At 52.3% G+C, this 14,470-nt stretch overlaps 1 long non-coding RNA gene across 1 annotated transcript; it reads left to right on the plus strand.

Moving 5' to 3' along the window:
• The first annotated feature begins 618 nt into the window (after positions 1 to 618).
• On the plus strand, positions 619 to 13,752 carry LOC113624163 (uncharacterized). Its single transcript, XR_003434251.1, has 3 exons — positions 619 to 817; positions 9,564 to 9,565; positions 13,740 to 13,752. It is a non-coding gene; the product is annotated as an uncharacterized LOC113624163 (long non-coding RNA).
• The last annotated feature ends 718 nt before the right edge of the window (positions 13,753 to 14,470 follow it).

Raw genomic sequence — 14,470 nt, forward strand, 5'->3', positions numbered from 1 at the left:
ATTTCATACCCATGACTCATTTATCTTGTGACTGAAAATTTGTACTTATCAATCTCCCTCACTTATTTCTTTCATCCCCCAAACCCCCTCCCCTCTGGCAAACACCTGTTTGTTCTCTGAATCTATGACTCTGTTTCTGTTTAGTTTTGCTTGTTCATTTGTTGGTTTTTTTTAGAGTCCACATATAAGTGAGATCATACAGTATTTGTCTTTCTCTGTCTGACTTACTTCACTTAGCACGATACCCTGTAGGTCTATCCATGTTGTCACAAATGTCAAGAGTTCATTCTTTTTTTACGGCTGAGTAATATTCCATTGTATGTATGTACCGCATCTTCTTTTATTCATTCATCTGTTGATCGGCAGGCAGGTCTCTCCCATATCTGGGCGGCTGTAAATAACACTGCACTGAACATAGGGGTGCATACATCTTTTTGAATTAGTGTTTTTGTTTCCTTCAGATAAACATCCAGAGGTGGAATTGCTGGATCATATGGTAGTTCTACTCTTAACTTTGCGAGGAATCTCCAGCCTGTTTTCCACAGTGGCTGCACCAATTTACAATCTCACTACCAGTGCACAGAGGTTCCCTTTTCTCTGTGTCCTTACTAACACTTGTTATTTTTAGACTTTTTGATGAAGGCCATTCTGACAGGTGTGAGGTGGTATCTCATTGTGGTTTTGATTTGCATTTTCCCCACAATTAGTGATGCTGATCATCTTTTTATGTTCCTGTTGGCCATTGTATGTCTTCTTTGGAAAAATGTCTACTCAGGTCTTCTGCCCAATTTTTAATTGGGTTGTTTGGTTTTTCAATGTCTAAGTGAGAACATTTTTTTCTAACTCATTGTAAGCTTTAAAAAAAATCTCCTTTTGAAAGCTGTGATGCGAGCCCCCTTCTTTCCTGTGGAGCTGCCTCTGGCGTGGGAGCCTCGGGGCTAGAGACTCGACCCACCCTAGGTGCGACTGCATCCCTCGAGGTCCTGCTTCTGTCTGCAGCCCTCAGCCCCCACAGAGTGAGAGCGGGCTTCATCAGGCCCTGTGCCCCGATGGTGCTGGCAAAGCCCCAGTGACCACAGGTGGGCACAGATCGCAAGGGGGGTGTCCAGCCTTGCCCCGGCCTCGCTCGGCCTCTCCTACCCCAATGCTGTCCCTGGGTCTGGACGTTTGCAAATGCTGCCTCTGTGATGAGGAATGGCTTCCTCTGGCCGACAGGCTCCCTCTTCTCTCCAAGAGCCTGCTCGCTGCCCCCTCCAGGAAGCCCTCCTGCAGCCCTCCCAGGAGGGCTGCCTCTGCCTCCACAGCCAGTGGGCACTCAGTGGGCTCCGGTGCCATCTGGGAGCATCACAGTCAGGGCTTCAGCAGAGAGGTTTCTCCTCACAGCTCTGGACGCCGCTGCCCGGGGCCAGGGTGCCGGCTGACCCCGTCCTGGGGAGGCCCTTCCTGGCGGCCTTCTCCCTGTGTCCTCACATGGCCGAGAGAGTTCCCTGGTGTCCCCTCTTCTTACAGGGGCGCCGATCTCTCCATGAGGACCCTGCCCTCATCATGGCCTCATCTAACCTGAGGTGCCTCCCCTCCAAAGGCTCCACGTCCAAATGCTGTCACATTGGGTTAGGGCTTCCACGGGAACCCGCCAGGGCAGGGCATGCATCACACGAGGAGTGTAAGTGCTCTGACAGGCTGTGCCCTGGCCGGGGGACAGGAGGGCGCAGCACAAGCAGCGCTGCCCTCACGCTGGGCCCCCGGGACCTGACTGAGATTCGGGACCCTGCTGTATCTCTGTCTGCTGCCTGGAGGGGCAGGGTTCTCAGCCTCTTTGCTGGGCTTGCAGTGTCCTTCGTGTCTGCTCCATCCCTCCCCTCATCCTGCTCACGAGGGAATGGGATGGTGGTCTGTGCACAAGTGACCGTCCTGCTGGGCTGTGGAGCCTCATGTGTCCAGGTGGGATGCGGTTTCTATCCAGAGAGGGTGCACTGGAGGGGGCAGGAGGGGGGAGGACCCAGAACACACATCCCCGTGGGTGTGGTGGGACAGAGGGGCTCTGCACACAGGGGGCTCTGCACACGGGGGCTCTGCACAACCCTGAATTGCATTATAAAATGCTCTAAAAACACAAGCGCACAAATCCCGGGATTTCATCCTCAGAGCACTTCCCAGGGACCAGAATGTACCAGCTGAGAAATGTCTTCTCGTGCTGAGAGCAACAGAGAACTGATGACCCGCTGTGCTTGGCTGACCCGGAAATGTCTTTGCACTTCATTTTAATTTGCTATGGGTGGCAATGCTGTTCTTTTCTTTGGGAGAAAACAGTGAACCTCTCTTTGGTGGGGGGCTACGGTTGCAGCTGGTGGCAGAGAGGCAATGAGGAGAGAGACAGGGCCTGGATGGGGCCAGCGCCGCCTTCCTGCACAAAGGGAGCCTGCATGGTAAGTAGTCGGGGCCTGGATGGGGCTGGGCGCCACCTGGGCTGGGCCTCCAGGGCTCGGAGCCGGCTGGGAGCCTGTTGGAGAGGCCCAGACATGGGATACCTGCCATGCCCCAGACGACTGTTCTCTCTCTGTCTCTAGGATCAGCCCAGCCCAAGGCAAAGTGGAGAAATTTTCAAAGGAGAGCTCCAGGCTCTGATGGGCCCCGCCCCGCACCCCAGCCCCCTTCCCTCCCATCCTTGGCCCCAGGCAGAGGTATCATTTGTCATCCCTCCCCCCAATCCCAGCTTCCAAACCTGCTCTCATCACAGGCTCCTGGGAGCCCCTGTTCTCCAGCATCCAGCCCCACACCCAGCACCCAAAGCCTCTTCACAGGGTCCTGGAGGCTGGGTGCATCGCCTGGCCAAGCAGACTTATCCACGTGCACCAGAATCCAGGCTAGATTTGCCTAGACGTGGAGTCGCCGTGTCTAGTTCGTGCAGTGCATGGCCCGTACAGCCACATGCAGGAACCCAGACCCAGTCTCAAGGGTGTTTAGAACAGCTCCTGCCAAAAGGCAGAGACTGCATCTCCTCCTTGGGCCTCCATAGACCACCTGTCACTGGGCTTAGCCAGCCCATCCCACAGGCCCAGTGCGGTTCTGAGCCACCAAGGGGCACTCGCTCATTTAATCCTAGACAGGGGCCATACTCCCCCCTTTGTACAGATGGGTGTGTGAGGCACCAGGAGGTCACATACGCCCTCCAAGGTGGCAGGAAATTCATCCCGAACCCCTGCGTCTGGCCTCCTCTTAGCTGTCACCCCGGCCCACTTGTTAATCCACAGAGGCCTTCCCTTGCTTGTTACCTTCACATTCGAGACAGCGTCTGCCGTGAACCCTGGCCCTGCGCAGGGCCTCATGCTGGGCCCCGTGTTTCTGGGCTCGTGTCATGGGTGCCTTTCCTTTGCTGGTTGCCCTGGAGGACGTGGGGTCCCTGGCCACCTCCGCAGAAGAGGCTGAGCAGGCCGTGGCAGCTTCCTCCCCGGGAGTGAGGTGTCCGGTTGTCTTGGAGACACAGGACTCTCTCTGCTGATGAGAGGTGTTACCTGTGTCTTGTATTCAAACTACAGGAAGCAGACGCTTCCATGTGTCTGTGACCCAGAGATAAACCTTACACAGATGGTACCCAGGACCCATCAGGCGTGTTAGCGGGACTTTCTGCCAGCTTGGGGAGGCTCCGTGCTTTGTGCTCCAGGCATTACAAGAGGGCCTGGGAAACAAGAGGGAGTGAGGGGAGGACACCCGTGCCCCTTGCCCCTGAGCTGGCTCACAGCGGGGCTGTTTGTGTCCAGGAGGGCACTGGGGCTGGTGGGTGCAGGACACGGGCCCAGGGCAGGCGTCTGGCCATGACTGGAGCGGCCCGGGTGGGACAGGAGGCCCCTCTGGACCCGGTGCTTCTAGCGAGTGACCCCTGCAGAGGGACGGCCTCCTGGAGTGGCACCTGCACTTGAGGTCTGGCCCAGCATACCCAGGGACACCCTGGATTCTCCAAAGCTCCAGGTCATCTTCTGGGAACTTGGGGTGGGTGGTAGTTGCTCCACCGCCACCTTTGTCCTGAAGGGACGGAGCTGCCCCGCCCCCTGAGACAGAGGCTCACTGGGGGAGGCTGCCGAACTGCTCAGCGGAGAGCCCTGCTCGTCCCCCCGGGCCCCAGCTTCCCCGCCTCCCCACCCTCCTGTGGTGCGGGGGTGCTGGGGACCAACAGGCGCAGGGTGGAGCCAGGATGCGCTGCAGGGCCGGGTGGCAGGGTCGTTGCTTGTGCTGCGCGTGTGGCAGCCCCATCTTCCCCCAGGAAAAGCAGCGTCTGAGGGAAGGGTTCCCAGCAAGCTTTCAGTGGAAGGCCTGTGTGGGATCATGGTAGCCACGTCCGTGAGATCCAGAGGCTGGGCGCGAGGGCTGACAGCTGGAGGAATTCGGTGAGTTTTCAATCTGCTTCTTGGGAAGGAGCAAAGCCGGGGGATAAAGAGAATCGAAGTAGAAACACGGTCACAAGAATCACAGCGTGGTGACCTGCCAGTCAAAAGGCCCTTGGTGATTAATGGATTTGCTTATCGAACTTTCATTTATGAGCTGAGTCCCAAGCAGGTGCCCTGGAATTTGTGTTTGAAGAAAAATACACAAAGGGGCTCAGCCGCATCTCTGGTCCAGAGAGTTCAGGGTCTCATGGCGCGAGAGCCGCGGCTCCAGGGCCACCTGGGGCATGTGCCCGAGTGTGAGGGACCTGACTTCCTCACCGTCTGTGCAGCCAGGTGTGTCCAAGGGATTAGGTTTGGGCCTAGAAATGTAAGCAGAGGGCTGTGTCTGGTGCCTGGAAGTGTCCTCAAAGAGAGGGAGACCTCCCCTCTCCTCCCCCCTTCCCTGCCTTCTAGAATGTGAGTAGAATGGGCGAAGGACCTTTCAGGCTGCCGCCTGGGACCTGAAGCATGCGTCATGGTAGTGCAGGGACGGGAGGGCCATGCACCTGCCCCTCGCAACTGCCCATCCCCAGCCCTGGACCCCTGGCTCCTTTTATGGGGAGAAACCTGTGCGTTGTTTAGTCCTTAGAACGCCAACTTTTCTGTCAAACACAATGGAAGTAGTCAACATATCCCCTTATGACAGTGGAATAAAGGATGGTATCTCAGACGTGTGGGTTGGGTCCCCCTCTGGACCCTGAGCAGTGAGCCCCATAGATCCTGAAAGGGAACCCAGAGGTCATCTAGTCCTCCGGCCCCAAGGAAGACCTCCTTCCCGACGGGGCTCCCGTGGGGAGGTTGTGGTGACAGTTTGGAAGGCCTGCTAACTGTTCTCTGCTGCCACTTTCTCCTCCTCCTTGGTCTTGGCAAATACTCGCTGATCTAAAAACGACACCGTTCGTTCTCTGCGCATCTCTCCCAGTCCGGTGACCCTCTCCTTTCCTCCCCACCTTTGTCCAAAGCCCTTTCATTTTCCCTACGGTGGCACCAGCCTGACCCTGAGCCCCAAGTGGTCTTGAGACTTCCCCGTCCTTGGCGTCTCCTCCGACGTCCACAGGGGTGTGCGCTGCATCTCAGCATGTAGCTATTTTGGACAAGACCTCAGAACACGTCTGGCTGAATCAGTTTGTGTTAACAGTAGCAGCAGGTGAAGGATGTTTGCAGTAGACGATCCCGCAACACCAAGGCATCAATGTATAATACTAGGATGTCAGGCAGGAGGGCTGGCTGCGGAGAGGAAGACATTTGGTGTTGGCGTTCCTGGCACCATGAAATGCAATTGCCTGGTCCTGTTTTCTGTCCACAGTTAGAGCTAAATCTAAGACATTAAATCGGGTCACTCCGATTGCCGGGGTGGCCCTCTGCCTGGTAGAGGTGGGCATCCACAGAGGCGTCCTCCCAGGCAGGTGGAAGGCAGACAGGGCGAGCCCAGGAGCTGGTCCCAGGAGCTGGTCTCAGGAGGCCAGGGCTTCCAGCACTGCCAGCCTCAGGCTTCCTCTGACACATCCCCACCAGGTCACGCCGTCTACAAGGTGCTCACGCAGCTGGCTGCATCCCTGAGCCAAGCTTTGTGAGCCGACCTCTGCCACCCTCCTCCTTCCCAGGCCCTCTCTCCAAGGTGGCAGAGGGAAGGAGAGCCATGAGGGCTCTGGAGCTAAGCAGAGGAGCTCCCCGCTCAATATTCATGATCCTGGGCAAATTAATTATTTAAATTTCACAGACTTGAGTCTCCTCAACTGTAGATCGCAGATAATCATCCCTGCTTGACAGGTCCCTCTAAAAATGGAAGGAGGTGACGGTCGCAGGTGCCAAGCACAGCTCCTGTCTGCCCGGGGTGAGTGTAGCAGCCATGTCTCCTCCCACTCGCGGGGGACTCTGGGACCCCTCCAATTCCCTTTTCCTTCTCTGCTCTGAACCTTCCTCAGTCCTCCAACCAGTGCTGGGCATTCCTCACCAAGGGATTCATGAGACATTCACCAGGAGTTCCAGTAGGTAAATGGGGTGACACTTGAGGATACTATAAAAGATCTTAGAAATGTAGCCAGAGCTCATGAGAGAGAAAGAGGGAGAGACAGAGGGGAGCTAATGTGACTGGGCTTGACGCTCGGGGACCCGCCCCGCTACAGTGCTCCCAGGGGCATCCTCACCGCACAACTGCGGATGCTCTAGCCGCTCTCCTCCACGGTGGACGGCTTCCTAGTGATGACCCACAGACGCCATCCATCTGCAACTCAGGGACCTTGCTGGAGCCTCAATCGCATCCTCTGCAGGCGCAGGAGGGAGGGCTTGCTCAGGACAGGGCTGTGCCTGTGACCTGCGGTGGCCGGTGGGTCTGAGGAATCAGAGACTCCACACATATTCACCACCCACATGAGGTGCACAGCTCCTGCACCCCGACAGACCTGGCACCAGGCCTCCCTGATGAGATGGAACCTGACAGTGTTTCCAGGAGGGCTGGCAGGGCACGGCCAGTCTGCCCCAAACCCAGAGGGTGCTAATTTCATGTCAGACCCACTGGCCCCAACCTTGTTCTCCACATGGCCTAGATGACTCCTACCATGAATGTTCTCTGGAAAGAAGAAGGATATAAATCATCGTGCCGTCGTACTATTACAGTACAGGGTCATCTGGGCACCAAGGGAACTCTAGGCTCTTCAAGTGCAGGTTTGCAGACACCACGACATGCTCCCTGTCAGCCTTCTTTCCTTTGTCTCTGCTCCGGGCCTAGCAGAAGGGAGATGGGGTGTGGAAGCTCTGCTCAGACAGAGTTGTGTGTAGAGCAATGTATTCATTCCAAAAGTCACCACGATGTGCAAAATCTTGCAGTAAAGTCCCCCGAGCTTATGAGATCAGACACATGACGCGCAAAGTCCTTACCAGTGACACATTAAGAAAACATAACAAGGAACCTAATAAAAATAGGGGCATAGCTTCACACCTGGTGGAGGCTAGGAAAGAGAATCCTGCAATAGATACTTTTCCCTGAAAGAGACCTGCAGTGCCCCGTGGAGAGGCTGTCAGAGGTTTGACAACTGGGGGTTACAGAGGGAGGAGGACTCCTGGAATGCGATGGGACATCTGCGACACCTGGCGGGGTGGGGACGGCCAGGCAGTGGGGTGCACATGGCTGTGTGTCCCCACCTGGCTCGGTCCAGGAGCACAGCTTGGGTTCGCCTTGCATTTCCTGTGGACGAAATCATGCATAAGCGAACATGAAATCCACATTACGGCTCAGATTGTTCCCTGATTTATCAATCGTGCGGGAACAAATCTGCATTTTTGAAACAAAGGTTATAGCAGAACAGACCGTGGATCCTACTTTGCTGAGACAGCCCCAAGTAATGCCTGGGGTCCCCTGCAATGATTACTAATTTCCCAACATACCCTCAAAGTACCTCATCCCAACACAAGGATTCTCTGGTCACCGTGTTTATGGGGCTTGAGGACCAGCTGTGCCGCCTGGAAAGCACACTCTTTGAAAGAAAGCGCCGCCTCTGGACCTGGGTTGTGAAGGCAGGACCAGGGTGTGATTCCTGCCAGTGTGGATGGTGAAGGAGGTTCCCAACCACATCGCCCAAGCCAGCTCTTCGGTCAATGCTCGCTCATCTGGGAGAAGTTAGCTCCGCGCCGTTCGGTCCCCAGTGCCACCCCTGCAAGTGAGCCGGGGCTGGGGGGACGCGGCTTCTGAGGCCATCAGTTACATTAGAAGTTTTAAAATTCTAGTACAGATAAAGGTCGTCCGGTGTTTTCATCAAAAATGCAGATTTCTGGGCCCATCAACAGAGAGGTTGATTCAAGGTCCGAGCAATTTAGGGGAATCTGCATCTACATAAACACAGGGGACATTGTGTGGGGCTGGGACAGTTCACACTGGGAAACACTGCCGCACACCCTCAGCCCCGAAGCCCCCGTGACGGCAGCGCGCCTGACGAGCAGTAGGCGCCGGATTCAGCTCTACAGCCTCTCGTTCCTTTTGCAGACACTGGGGAGCTTGGTCAAGGCCATGGGTTTCGGGGAAGGAGTTTCGGCTGCCCTGGAGCCTCGGGGTGACCATCACCGGCTGAATGACCTTTTTAAAAATAACTTGAAATCTTCAAGCCTCAGTTATCTCATCTGTCGAATGGTCTGCACAACTCATGCCTCTTTGGGTTATTGGGTGGTTCAAGACCCAGATTAAACTGCGTAATCCTCTCTCCCCAGAGCGCGTTTTTAGTGCCTGACTCACCCTCAGTGGGGGTGATGTCCTTGTTGTCCTAAAGGCAAATAACCCTCAGAGGATTCCAGCTCCCTGTTGGCTGACACAGCAGAGGGTGATGGGAAAGGGGCCAGGCTGGTGATGGTGGGAAGAGAGGGATGTGGGGCAGGTGACAGGATGACAGGACAGCAGGGAGCCCAGCTTGCCTCCACCGACTCTGCGGCAAGCGCCTCTCCCCCTCCCCTGGCTCAAACACTTCCCCATACCTTGGCCAACAGCAGCGCATGTTCAAAGAAAATGGGACAGAAGGAACCTGCAGGGACTCCTGCGAATACACCAGAGGAAAATGTGCTTCAGTTGGACAGAGGAAGCGAGAGCGAAGCCATGGAACACGAAGGTAGAGGCTCGAAGAGTTCGTAGGTTTAAGGTTTCTGTACAGTTAGGAGTCACCTGGGGACAAAGCAATGAGATACATTCTCTGTTCAGAGGGAAGGAGGAGAGGGGAGAGTCACGAAGGGTGCACAGCGTGACTCACTTGGCGGGGGGAAGCTGCAACCGACAGGGCGATAATTTTGAGTTTCTGGAGGCCTCCAGTCTAGAACTCAAAATATCTGGTGTTCTCTCCAAATGTGCTTTCGATCCAGGGCAAATCCCCTGAAATATGACATTCAGTGTTACAGGAGATCATCTTTGCGGATTTTAATAAAGTTTAAATAGAAATGTTGCACATTTTAATAAAGTTTAGATAGAAATGTTGCAATATTTATTTCTTATCAATTTTATTGAGACAGAATTCTACCCAAGGAACAATGGGGGACATGGCATGCATTTAAAGCATTATCTAAAATAAAATGAACAAAGAAAATTATGGAAAACACACCTCCCACTGACTTTACAATTCTTTCCAACAGGATCACCAAATTCTGTGATAGAGGGGAATACGGTAGATGTTTGGAAGATTTCACTAATGTTCGATATACTGCATTTTTAGAAATAATCCACACTCACTAACTATGAATGTCCATTAAAAATGCGCTTCCCATAAAATAAACCGCGATGAGATACCACTACATACCTATTAGAATGTGTAAAATTAAAAGAAAAACTGACCTGGCCGAGTGTCGGTGAGGGGCTGGAGGGCCTGGGGCTCTCGGCACTGCTGGGGGATGGGAAAAGTTGCCGCCACTTTAGGAAAGAGCTTGTCAGTTTCTTAAAAAGTCAAGCACACATCCACCACATATATGACCCAGACCTTCTATTCCTTGGTATTTTCCCAAGAGATAAGGGAATATGTATCACGCCACATATATTTGCATCTGAATGTTCATAGCAACTTTACCTGTGATGGCCCAACCCTGGAAACAATCCAAACATCGATCAATCAGTAGATGGACAGAAATGTGTACACGCCTGGAGCAGAGGACTACTCATCTACGAAAAGGTGCGAACCACTGACACACACACCACATGGTTTTATCTCCAAGTAATTATGCTGAATGGAAGAAGCCAGACAGAAGATTCCATTTATAGGAAACTCAAAAGATGCAAGTTTCCCTAAACTAACAGAAGACCGATGAATGGGTGACGGGGATGGAGGGAGTGGCGAGGGGCCGAGGGGGGCACAGCAGTGGGGGAGGAGGCTGTGGGGTACCCTGATTGTGGTCATGGCTTCACAAGTATACGCACGTGCTGGACTTGACTCGATCGTGTGGCTCATTCTATGCCAATTGTTCCATAATAAGGTCGTTTAAACTTTTCTAAAAAGGGAGAGACCTGTTGTCAGGAAGTGGCAGCACTGTGGTGTGCCTCAAGTGCCGTTAGGGGTTTGCTTTTGAGTTGCAGTGGTCACATTTCAAGGAGGGAAAGAGAGAATAGGGCCAAATCAGAAAGGCTGTCAGAGCCCACCAGTGCTCGGGATGGAAAGAAAGCTGCTGAGTTGTGACGACTGCTGAGTCCCACCTGCTGCCCACTCGTCCTGCCAGTGACATAAGCCAATGTATTTCTCCCTGCTTGAGCCAGTGGAACTTGGATTTCTGTCCATTGCCGGATATCAACTGTCCTTTTATCATTTTAAAAAAGCTGGCTGTTGTTTTCTTACTGATAAAATTACTAAAAAATTATCCCCTAATTAAAAAAAAATAAACCGAGGGCTAGAAAAGTTAGTTTGCTCTGGGTGTCACTGACAATTATTGTAACTTTTACTGAGTGTCTACCTTACTATATGACAAACTAAGTTAGCGTAAAGAGAAAGAAGTCAAAATAAAGAGTCAGTCTGAAGACCCAGCTAGCTGGTAGTGCCAGGAACCAGTGTACACAGATTTCAACAAATTTATCTGGCTTTGAAACTGAATTGACTGTCATATTAGTCCGAGCTGTAAAAACCGCTTATGTGTGAAAGCAACCTTGGGGCATCTGACCTCCTCTTCTAACCAGGTCAAACCTGGGACCGGTCAGTTGCTGTGCCAGCCAAAAAGAGCATATGAAAAATGAATTAGGCGGTTAGTCAGCTCCTAAGACTCCGAGGTCCCTCCCAGGCTGGACTGACAGCCCGAGGAGATGGCCAAGCATTCCTGAGACGGGAGTGGGCGGCCAGCTCCCACCAGCAGGCCCGCAGCTCCATCCTCCACCAGCTGTGGCGGCCATGTGGCCGTCTGCGTCCTTGCCAGGCTGGAGGAGGCTGCAAAGTGGGCCCTGGCTAAATGTGGTTGGAAGGACACATCCTTACAGAGTGACCTTGATGCTCCTTCCACAGCGAGCTGCTGCTGTACGACACCAGCAGGCGAGTGCAGGTGTGCACATGCACACAGACAGGCATTAACCTGTCCACACATGCACACGTCCTGTATTCCAGGCTCACAGGGGCTCTGAGGTACAGCACCTGTGCCCCCGAGGGAGAGGAGAGCTCTGTGGCCAGGTGTCAGGGAAGGAGGCCTTACTCTGCAGCAGGGACTGAGGTGCCTTTCCATGACTTCCACCCACCTTGTGCTCTGGCTGGACACCGGGGCACAATGCTGATCAGGGCGGCCCACTCCTTGATCCTGGCCTGGGCGGGCTGGGCCAGGAGCCAGCCTGACCTCATCCGAAAGAAGCCAGGCAATGGGTAGGCATTTCTCCTTTTGGAGAAGATTTCAAGAAGCTCTGCAGCTGGTATCATTAGCAGCCCAGGGCAGAGGCGAGCACAGAGTGCACCATTTCTGCCACGGCCCATCTTCAGTGACAGCGTGGTGAGGGAAATGAACTTTCCAAGATGCTCAGTGGAAAAGAATTCAAAGATCCCTTTGAAAGAATAACTGTGTGAAGTTTGGGTTGGTGGATGGGGCAAAATGAACCTGGGCCTTATTCTCTTATCCTGAATGAGTTTCAAACAAACTGTCAACTGGGAAGGTCTCTCTCTCCACGGTCCCATGAGGGACCCATGAGGGACCCTCTCTCTATCTCTGCTGGCCACCCAGGCACTCATGGTCATTTACATCTTCTCCATCCTTGGCTATGTCGTAGGCCAGACATTGCTAAACTTTGATATTAAAGGAACTAATAAAATCACATAAAAATACACTGGGAGGAAGGCTGACATTGAGTTGGTAGCTTTAAAAACATTATCACATCTGATCATTATTATTTCATAAAAAGAAGGTCCTAGACACAGCAGAACACAGGATGGAATCACATCAAAATGAAGACACTCGTTCAAGTGAAATGTGTTTTGCTTCATGAAGTCTTTGCTGTGCGGTCCATGTTTTTCTCCACTGACTTCGGGCCATGGCGGCCAGTCCTACGCCCCTCGTCAGCCCAGCCCACCTCTGCTCACTGTCACGGGGAGAGGACCGTGCTTCCTAATCAGGACTAATAGCTGAGAGTCCTCCAGGAAGATCATGTTTATCAGCAAGGGACTGGGCCTTGTCCTAAACAAGGAAGTACTGCAGGTAGAATTTCAGACAACGCAGTGGGCCAGGAGGAGCCAACATCTGGGGAGTCCTTATGGGATACTCTGTACATGAGCCCCCCCACTCCAGGGCAGCAGGCAGCCCTGAGCGCTTAGCTGCTGGTCCCAGGCCTCAGCGCAGTGTTACTCCTTTCCCACTGGTGGAACAGAGGCCACAGATGCACCATGCTTCTCTTGTGGATGGTTCCCCTGAGAGCTAGCTCTAAACCCTTCATGCCTATCACCTCTTTATGGTTAAAAGACTTTGAATTCTGGTTAAGAAAGGGCAAATCTAAAGGAGAGTAGCTATCCAACTAGAGTAAATTGAAATACACATTCTCACCTTAGGGCTGTAGAGACAACACTTTAACACCAGGGGCCCTGGCACCCCTCCTGAGCTCACTTCTTCCCAACCATGGTGCACACACAGAGCTGGCTGCCCACTCTCACTGGTCCTCTGGACACAGATGAGAGAATGACTCTCCTGGGAATTCAAAACAGGACAGACCCACTCAGAGATGGAAGGAGTTGTGAAACCTTCTTGTGAGAGGGTCCTGCATTGCAGACTCCTGGGACTGGAAATACCGCCCTTCAGTTCTGTGAGTTAGCCCAGAATTCTCCCCAAAGTCTTCATTTATTCATTCACTGTTCTTTCATTCATTCATCCTTTTTTTTCTCAGTTAAGCCAAAGTCAGTTTCTGTGACTTGCAACTTCAGACTCTTTACTGACATATTAGCTATGAACTTGGAAGAGTGTTTACCTGACCCTGACCAAGTACCAAACTCTCTAATAACCCTCCATCTCCTACACAGTATCAGATCAATATCTTCTCACAGAGTTGTGGGGAGGATTACATGATTTAATATGGAAAATCACTTAGAAATGGTAATGCTCAATGTAATATAATTCCTTGTATTCATCATGGAGAAGCAGCCACTTTTCTACGTTTTTTCTTTTTTTAAACTCATTTATGGTATTGTTCCTGAAGTTTCAAATAAGCACCAAATGAAAGCAGGCAAGTCCTGGATCATAGATGTTGGGGAGCCCAAAGTTCTGTTATCTCCACCTCACTGGTGAGAATAATGACAGTAATCGCTAACAATAATGCCACCACTTGTTTGGAATCTGCATTATGTGAAATGCATCTATTATCTCTGATTTCACTACAGAGTTAAAGAAACTGAGGTCCCATAAGTTAAGTGAGGTGCCTGGGATCCCCGAGACAGTGAAAAACTCTCAACCCCCTCCATGCACTTTCCTTTTACATTGACTCCCAGTCAAAAAAAGAGAAAGAAAGTAAAATGACAAAGCAAGAAAATGACAGCGAACAGGAAAGGTGCAGAGGATTGAAATAAATAACTCTTGCATCTTCATCTGGTTTCACAGCAGGGGCATCAAGTTCAGCATAGAACTATGCAAGTCAGAGGCTCAGCCACTCTTTGAAGATAAATTCGGAGAGGTTGTGAACATCAGTGAACAAAAATTCAGAAGAATTTCTATTTCAGTAAAAGGAATCAGGAGACAATGACCCCAGCCAAGTAGCCAAGAGACGTGCAAACGTGATGCATGGTAAAGTGTGATGCACTCTGAGAAGCTGGGTGTTCCATCTCGAGACCCTCTCATTAAGCAATGAGTGTCTCAGGTGATGTGGCAAGAAGTACTCTTTCCCTCACTAGTCTTGCTGATGTGCTGTACTACACACCTGAGCCACCATGAGGCAGCGGACCACGTACCACAGTCCATCGCTTTGGGTCTTTCTTGAGACACAATGTGTTTAGAATCTGAGCTGGGAAGAGGGCTCGTTTGACCAGAGGGAATCTTTGATCGAGCTCTTCCACTGATATTGCTGAGAGGACTGGATGAGACACCAAGCTGGGAGGAGAACTAGCGCTAATTAAATCCATGTCCTTGTACCTGGGTGTTGATGTTCT

Source organism: Aethalodelphis obliquidens, unplaced genomic scaffold, assembly GCF_003676395.1.
Source record: "Aethalodelphis obliquidens isolate GAN/ISIS:26980383/991018 unplaced genomic scaffold, ASM367639v1 scaffold12, whole genome shotgun sequence".
Taxonomy (NCBI): Eukaryota; Metazoa; Chordata; class Mammalia; order Artiodactyla; family Delphinidae; genus Aethalodelphis; species Aethalodelphis obliquidens.